This window comes from Amblyomma americanum, chromosome 4, assembly GCF_052857255.1.
Source record: "Amblyomma americanum isolate KBUSLIRL-KWMA chromosome 4, ASM5285725v1, whole genome shotgun sequence".
NCBI lineage: Eukaryota > Metazoa > Arthropoda > Arachnida > Ixodida > Ixodidae > Amblyomma > Amblyomma americanum.
Window position 1 is genome coordinate 161288016 of NC_135500.1, and position 9689 is coordinate 161297704.

The window sequence follows — 9689 nt, forward strand, 5'->3', positions numbered from 1 at the left end:
AGGCACGAGTTTTCATTCACAATCAAGGTAGCGGGTTTCCTTATCCGACAAGGCTACAGAGGGAGTGCTGATACACTGATCTGAAGTCCTAGCTATCAGGTGGGCTTCCATTATTTCCCTAGTTAGCGAGTCGCGGTTCTTACCTAATACAGAGCATTCCTTGTAAAGGGGAAAACAAGTTTTTGAGTCATCGTTGTCTTCCTCGTCATCGTCATCTTCGTTGTCTTTGCAGTTTCTGCAATGTTTTGCTACGTGGCCTGTGATAGCGACACGAGAGACATTATATTGGTGCTCCTTTAATCTTTCGTTAACACATGGAGCCCCGTGGTGCAAAGCCAATCTTGCCTTTTTCATCAGCTCATTCAAAGCTGGTGAAGAGAGCGATCGCTTTTTCTGCGCTTTACAACGCTGTAATGAAATCTTGTGCGCACAGGTTGGAGCGCAGCTTCTGCAACCAACTTAACCGCCTGTCAAAGGCTGGCTACCATGCAGACGTTTTGGGTTCTGTTGCGAAAAAACTGAAGGAAAAGGTCGGACTGGATAAGATAGGTGAAGCGAGACAGGAGGAAAAGAAAAGAAAGATTGCCGTAGTACCGTATCTGCACCAAGTCTCGCATAACTTGAAAAAAATTGGGAAACATGCTGGTGTCGAAGTTGTCTTCTCGGCGCCTAAGCGACTGTCTAGCCTGGTCAAAAAAGTAAATTCAGTAGGAAGGGAACCACGCAGCTGCTTGATAAGGCACGCGGAGCAATTCGTGCCTTGCCGGGAAGGGGTCATCTACTCTCTACCTCTGTCATGTGGCAAATGTTACATCGGCCAAACTGGCCGATGTGTTAACGAAAGATTAAAGGAGCACCAAAATAATGTCTCTCGTGTCGCTATCACAGGCCACGTAGCAAAACATTGCAGAAACTGCAAAGCCAACGAAGATGACGATGACGAGGAAGACAACGACGACTCAAAAACTTGTTTTCCCCTTTACAAGGAATGCTCTGTATTAGGTAAGAACCGCGACTCGCTAACTAGGGAAATAATGGAAGCCCACCTGATAGCTAGGACTTCAGATCAGTGTATCAGCACTCCCTCTGTTGCCTTGTCGGATAAGGAAACCCGCTACCTTGATTGTGAATGAAAACTCGTGCCTGCTGTAGGGGTGATATTTTGCACTGGTGACTTGTATGTTGACACGTGCCTGATGAACTGGCGATGTTTGATATCACGCAAGTCAAGCGTGCTTGTATTCTTTTCCCGGCCACCAGGCCAGTATATATACTGGCTGGCAGCCAATAAACGTTTAAGTTGTGAGTCAGCGCTGTGTGTTGTGTCTCCTCTTCTTTGTCCCGTCTGTCGCGCTGTTATGGATCATCGTCAGCACCAACTCGCCCAACAACTGGTATTGCCAAGCATACTTCTGTCGTACAGACAATGGAATCCTGTACCGCGACTGGGCGTAAGCCTGAAAGACTTCTTGGGTGCACGCAAGCAGGAACAACAGAATGGTTTGGGAGGCAATCCACATATGACTGCCCCCTCTGATAAAAACGACGACTCGCTCGAGAAAAAAAGAAATTACTCCTGCTATTTCATGAAGTAATTTCCGTTCTCCTGGCATGAGCTGGCAGCGAATGAAGAACGGCGTTCGACCCTACACTGACACGAACGTTCAATCCAATTACGTGGCCACGGTTTGCGGTTCCTCGAACATCCACGGTTCTTTTAACCCCGTCTTCTACCTATTTCGCAAGAAAGCCAGCCATTACTCGAAATGCGCTTCTGCGGCGCTGTTTTCCTGCTTGCTTTAGTTGTCTGTTGAGCGCCCCCTCTGCCCCCGTCAGTGTCAAGAAGCTTGGCAGGGAATGTCGTAAAACTTTTACTGCTGTTTCAGAGCGTACATTTTCGCTATACTCTCCTTTATAGCTTTCTCTTGTACTGGCACGTTTTTACTACGGTTTTCACGGGGTTTAAAATTCACTTTAAGGGTTAAATCATAAAATAGTGTAGGCTGCTTAACAAGCTGAACATCAATATCTCGATCCGCTACTAGATAGTTCTCTCCTGCCCCGGGGCTGCACAGTGCTATTAGATCCGCGAGCGCCACGAACACTGCGAGAAGAGGTCTGCACGCTCCCCTCGTGAGAGGCTTCTTGTCTGGAATCGAGGCACCTTGGTCACGTACGGCGTCGGCACGTCGGCCTGACGGGGTTCGCCTCATTACCCATTTGCAGTGACTCTGTATTCGGAGCTGGTCACTTTTGCGGTCCTGCTCTTCGCTTACGTAACGTGAACCACTTATAACACGTTGGATGCTTGTTATCCTCGTCAGTGTCTCTAGCAGTCCGACAAACTGCTGGCCCTTTCGTGCCAGAATGCGCTTAGCGTGAACCAGACCATCGGCGCTCTCACTACGTGGAGATTATTGCGCTGCTTTCTGTAGACGCGGTACATATGCTGTTTTTGTTCTGCTGCCCATTCTGTGTAAGGCTGTGGCATACCCCAGTAAAATTTCAAAAAAATTCCTTCGCTTTGTTAGAGCGCTAGCAAGTACCTGTTCATTCTGGTTAAGGCGAAGACTGTTCTGGTAATAGCTCGGTGGCTCATATGATCAGAGGGAGGCAAACTGCGTATGTCGAGAAACCACTAGAGCTTTCTTTCGAAAGGTCTGAGATCTTAAAAACATAATTTCAAAAATTTGGCAGCGCACAAAACTGTCCAACAATCATTACGTAGGATGTTGTGCTTTAGTATTCGGGAACTACAAATACGTGTTACCAGATATTTATGCGCGACTAGGTTTTCGATGGCGCTGAAGTAAACAGTAAACATTACGCGTAATTGATAGGCAAAGCATATCATCTTAAAGTTTCGGGATGAAGCAACAGCGTGAAATTTGCTTAAAAGGCCAAATGACGGAGTTACAATACAAGTGTTTTTTTTGGAAGGTTATCCTTCCAATCAGTTATCGTTTTTTTCTCTAAGTATATATTCGACATATCTATAGCAAAAGATAGAAGTTTGTTAAGTATCTTCAGTATATGTCATCACTCAAATTGATAAGCTTTGGAGTAGCCACTTAAGTTTTCGTTCCAATAAAGCGTTGGGATATCATTTGTATGTTGTGTATGTTTTTGCATGTGCATGATTTTTTGTTGCTGGTGTCGGTTTTACTCTGGTAAGTAGCGGTCCATGGTATCGCTTAGTGTTCTTTGATGTGTCGTTACTGGATTGTAACACTATTCCTTACGTGACGTTTTAACTTATTTCGGTTTTGGCACAATCATTCGATATAGTATAATTAAACTTTTAAAGTCCGAATAGATAAAACTGTTTTACTTTCTTTCAGTTACCAAAAGTTACCTGTTCCTAAAGCTTATCAGTCCTCACTCGGGCTATGTGTACTTTTCTTTCCCTACATTTCGGACCGCTCTTTGCTGTAACTTAGAGATGCTGTCCTCAGTTTTTTTTGGAAGGGGGGGGGAATTTATTCTCATTGTTTTGTTTTTTTCCTGATGATACCTTCTATATTTTGTTAAAAAATGTACCGAAAAAACTTTTTCCAGATAAATTATAGTGAGTGTCCATCGAATGGATTTATAATGTTTTCTAGTATATATCTCTCTTCATATTGCCTGTCAGGAATACCGACTGCAGCTGACAAGCCTCTACTGCTAGGACTGACCCGCTTTTATTTTCTGCATTTTCAGAGTTGCCAATAAAACTTTATAATAAGATATTTAAAATAAATATTACTGCGGGGTCGTCAGTGGCTTACTACTGCGCGGGAACATTCTGTAATGTTGATTAAATCTCTTCGTTATGTTTCCAAAATTTATAATGCCAAGAAAACGCAGGAACGTACCTACGGAAAGTTTCTACTTGTACGAGCGGCCGGTGATTGCTAAGAGTTTGAAACTTTAACAACCTGGAGGATGTTTGGAATAACTTAGAGTTTTAAACGTCATTGTCAGAGTGCGGAGATTTTCCGAATTTTCCGCTTTACGAAGTTAGAATCTCTCTTCGCGCTCGCCACTCTAGCTAACATGCAAAATCAACTCACTAATTGACGGTCGCTTGCTGACACGCTTAGGAATCGCCATTTACTAGTGGAGCGCGTCTAGGAAGGGGGGTCCCAGTGAGCAAATTCACTTTCGAAGTTCCAAAGAGGCAGCATAGAAGTTTTGAGGCAATTCTTTTTGTCACAGCTGAGTATTTTTCCATATTTGATTTCTGTGTGTTCACATTTGAATGCATTTTCGAATGTTTGCGTTTTATTAAAACCTTTCTGAGATCACTTGTATCGAAACATAAAATTGTTGGGCTGAACATTGCCACAGCTATTAGGCTTTAGTTTGCAAGTGTATTCCTTCGCACTGTTGATTATGGAGGAGATTTTAGAGGCTCACGATTTTGGCAGCATGTGAAGTCCTACGTTGCTTTCGGCAGGTTTCTCCCTATCTGAGCCGCGCTGCAAAAGTATCGGCAGCCCTGCTGAGAATTTCCAAGCGTTAAGCTTCTGCTGAAACCGCAAAAATTGTGCTTAGACTTAAAAAAAAAGCACAAGATTTTGGAGAACTTAACCCATTATTTATGCATTCACGCGCACGCACATAAAATGTAATGCATTTATTCCTACTAAACTACCAATGTGTCATGACTCATTTGATTTCATTTTTAAAACAGGAAAGGGCACAATAATTGTCGCACATCAAGGTTGAAACCCCAATTGCGCCGTAGCCTCCGGAGTAATTTCGAATGGCTGGAGATCTTTAACGTGCACTGACATCGCGCAGTACACACTGCAGGTTAAAGATCCCCAGGTGGTCGAAATTATTCCATGAGTAGACAATATTTATTTTGCAAAAGCGTCTTAGCCACATAATAGTTCTAACGAAGCAACTACGTGAAGACACCACGGGAGACACTGTCTGCACCTGCGTCGTAGCTGAATTACAGAATTGCGCAGCCTCCTTGGTGATTTTGAGATGCCTCGGTCAAAACTCCGACTACATCGGTACTCATCTTGCAGACTGCCCGTCTTTATGAAATCGGATCTTTAATTTTGATCGCCAATACTCGGCAAATTTTCGCTCATTGAAACTCTTGGGAAAGTAAGTTGTTCTCGTTTCCTTTGTGCACATGCAATTGCTAGAGAGCAACAGCGGAGAGCTACTAGAAAAGCGAAAAAGCTTCCACTTTTGCCGCCCATGTTTAAATAAAATAACTCACGGAGGAAGTAATCCCGGGGAAAGGACATTAAAAAACTGAGAGGTTTTGCAACAGGCAAGCCTTTTCACTTAATTTTTTCTTTGCTCCATCTTCTTCTAGTGGTATAGGGGATTATATATTCAACTTTCTTCGTCCAGCAGATTCATTTTGATAATGGATAAAGAGGTGTAGGTTACTTTTTCGTGAACCGAGAGTAAGTCCTGCAAGAGGATTTGGGATGATTTCGATGTCTAGGCACCTGGTTATTAAACATGTATTCCACTGACCAAACACTGTGCCGATGAGCTGAATAGATTGCACGCGGGTCAAGGAAGTGGCAATAATGAAGGCATAAAAGCAGCTGTGGGGCCTCCGTGGCTTGCGACGTGATTCTTTCTTCAACACAGGCTAAAAAAGAAATACCACTCGAAGTGGCCTCTATTTAAGAAAATTTCTCCGAGATCAAGTGCACTGCCTCTTTGAAGGCTTCAATTATCTGCAGTCAATATAATCGTGAGGAACATAATCTCTGACAATAAGGTTGCTCCCTTGGAGATATACGCGGGAAGTGAGCATTGCAGACATATTATTTTGCCTGTGCAGTCAAAATGTTGTTCAGAATATTTTGATTACAAATAAAGTGTAATTGTTTTAGAAGTGCGGCTACCTATTACAGAATGCCACTTTGCTAGCTGCCAATTAGCAGCAGGGGTTGTTGCACTGATGTTGAGTTTCTTTGAGAGAACTTTAAGTATAATGTTGACAATCCATTCAGTTACATATCGTCGATCTAATCGCCGCGCCTCTCTAACTAAATATAAAATATGCAGGAATTCGATGTCATTTTTTCATATTTCTCAGTTGCAATGGGTCTCCCCAAGGTTAGTAGCAAATTAAGAACAAAAAAAAAACGACACACTATAGTACTTAGTTGAGGTGGTCGTACAATTATTTGAACTGCGATTTTATTCTCATTATAAATGTGAATATATAACCATATTAAAGCTACTTATTGGCCTGGTTGTTTCCTTTATTCATGACTTTGTTATTGAGCTGTTGTGGGAATGAAACAGGAACAAACGATAAAACACAGTCACAGGCAGACCACAAACTATTTACTCATTTTTAATGCGGCGAAATTGGTTTCATATGAGCTGGTAAAAAAAAAGAAATAGAACAACCAATAATAACTAAGTCTATGACAATTTTACCGCTCAGGCCAGGAAATCAGAAAGAACAAGCAGAACTGCTAAGATGATCAAAAGAAAGCGAAACAAAATAGAAGTATATTGAAGCGTATCGTATAACAAAGCACATTAGAAATTCAATATAAGCAGACACGATGAAATGTGTTACGAAGGTATCAGTGAATTGTGAACGTGACAAAGCTCATCCATGATGGCTCTGTGGTCAGGCATCTCTGCTACCAAGCCGAGGAGTCGAGAGCCTTGGATAGTCTTCTGCTAGAGGATGCTGCGTTTAACTTTCGACGGTAAGAAAAGATGCAAAAAGAAGTAGCAGATCTCTTTTTGAAGACCATCTGTTCCCTCCTTCTGAAGCCGTCTACTTCCCTTCTGATCAAGATCCACCTCCTGTCATACATTTTCGTTCCAAATTTCGGATCTTGCTTATTTCTAGAACTTGACGCATGGCATTACGAACACTGGAGATCGCTTTCGCTTCTCTCTTCGCACATTTTTTTTTAGCAGAGAACTGAGAAGTTTTCTTCCAAATGATCTTCGCCGAAAGAAATGCAGCGTCGGGAAAGGGTCACAGAAGTAGTGGTCAAGCGTCGCAGCAGCATCCGCCCATTTATAGGCAGCACAGCATGGCAGAGCAGGGAGCTCGCTATCAAGCCCCTAGCGGCCATCTTCATCAATCCAGCGCTTTTCTTAGTTCTTGCTCCATCTTTAGAATCGGTGGCACTCGTGCCTGTCGACCGCAGACTCTCGGAAACGATGGGCGGACACGTGGCGCTTGCCTCCGTGCCGCTCCGACGTCCCCTCAGAGGCCCAGAGCTTCTTTGAAAGGGCACCAAAGCATGGTAATTGTGTATTGCAGTTATGTTCTCATAGAAGCTCAAGGTGATTAATGCGACCCGATATATCACGCGTGACCCGACGTAGCTATATTATAATGGTAGCATTGAAGGCGAAAAGCAAATCTCAGTCAGTGAAAGATTCAAGTAGGATAGGTGATGAGTCGAGGGGCGATAAAAAAAGGCCCTGAGATATGACAGCGTAAAATAATTTTGGTGGCCAGATGAGATTAAGAGGTTTGCTGGTATGGTTCACCCAGCTCGCACGAGACAGAATAAATTAAAGAGACATGGAGTTGCGTAACAAGACTAATGATCATGATGATAACAATAACTTTTTTTTGCCTCTCCCGCGATGATCTATTATGCATTCATGATGCAGGAGATGAGCAGAACAAACCAAATTTTTAAATGTTTTACACAAAAGCAAACATTGTTGAAGGAGTACAAAGGCAGTCAAGTATAAATAGCGATGCAGGTGATATGTCGAGTTATACTGAAAACCTTAATGCAGCCGTCCAATGATGTCTATTTAGCGACGTAAATAAGATTACTAAAATAAATTTTGAAAAAAAAAAACATTCTGAACTGAAAAATTCACAGCATTTTGTTTTAACATTCGACACAGAGCGATAAACAGTGAAAATTATTTTCCTGCTCTGATTCTCTTCCAGGTTAGACGTAAGGAATTTAGCGCACTGCCAAAACCCTCACATCTTCGTGAAATAACACTTCCTTGGTGTTTTAAAAAATTATTACTGGCCAGAATTCATGATTCAGCCGGTAGAGTTACTCGAGAAATATTTAGTGGCACCACTGCCGAAAACTGTTCTTTAACTGCGCTTTAGCCACAGGCTTACCAAAAAAATCTTTTCTCACTCCTCCCCTTCAAGTCTTCTTCGGTGTAAAGATACTTCGCACGCGACAAATTCAAGCCATTTGCGAATGAACTGAGCAGCTGAGATAGGCATTGCGGAATTCAGTGACTATATTAGACTACGGGTAGTACACCAGTTTATGTTTTTTGCCTGTTACCTGCACTTCCTGTCTCTGTAAGGTTTTTCGCCTCTCACTATCACTTTTTCTTGACATGCGTTTTCATGGTGCGTTTCTTGTTTGCTAAACTGTTATTGCTCTGTTTCAACTTGCTTTGTACATATGTTTTATTTTCTACCCTTTCCGTAACAGGAAAGGCTTGTTCCTTTACTGGTGGCTACTGCCAACTGTTGTTATTCCTTTTTATATTTTCTGGCGTCAGCACTATAGTGTCACTAAACGCATCTACGCCTGTCGATGCAGGACCTGTGTGAAGGTTTTCGCGCTTGTCACAGTGCAGAAATGAGGAAAATATTTGCAAGCAAATGGACAGATTAATTTCGCAACTTTTGAAGTACTCGTACTCAACAACTTTTCTAAAACGCAAGAACATTGCACGCTTGTTGTACAGTTAAGCTAATCATTTTTTTGAAAATAAACGGTAGGCTTATTAGTGTCACACTTGTTCTATATACCGCTTTGCACTTCTGGAACTTGTGACAGCGGTCTCCGATGTGTAGAGTACACTGCAGGAGGTCATTTTGCATCGAAGTGAATATATTTGTTAAATTGCGAATTGACTGACGAGTATCATTAGGCAAATACCTGCACCCTGCACTTTTCTAAAAGCGCATCGTCTGATCACGGATGCGTTTACACGTTCAGAAAACTTTTCACATAAGACTCAGCCATCCTGTTCAACTCGCGCTACCACCTAATGCATATGTGAACGAACACAGGTGGATTTTGGTTTTGCTTCTGCTAGCACTCGAATAATTTTTGAACTTCTAATCAGTATTTATTCGCGACTCAAGGTGATAACCCGCCGTCGATGAAACCTGCTGCTTTATCTAGCCACCAACTGACCTTCGATCTGAACTAACGTTTTTTGTTCAGACCGAACTAAGCACATTTTTTTAAAAATTAGAGATCTGTCGCTTAAGGCTCATAGATAAAAGCGCAAGGGAATGTAGATAAAAAACAGACACAGGCATGAAGACTAATTTTGGTCTGATAACAATGCCGGTAAAGCTTGCTGGTGTTGCTATTGTGCGTGGTCATTTTCCGCAGTCATATTTCTGGTTCCACCGCAGGCCTAGCTCTCTATAAACACTTTACCAGAAATGCTGCGGCTGCTCTTTACTGTTTCTCACATGTCGCTTGAAACTTGCCCAAAATCTTATGACCTGCGAAACTTCCCACCCCGTTCTCGCATAGTAACATAGTATCCACAATACATCACACGTGCGTTTCTTCGCCTCTTTCTGTGCTGCACGCAGCCAAAAAAACCATAGACTTAGTGTTTCTTATGCACGCAGAAATACGTACCTGTAAAACTTGGCGCATCAGCACCCATACAAACACAAGGCATTGGGGATTTCGGAAGACGAGAACACTTTTCGGCTGATGACT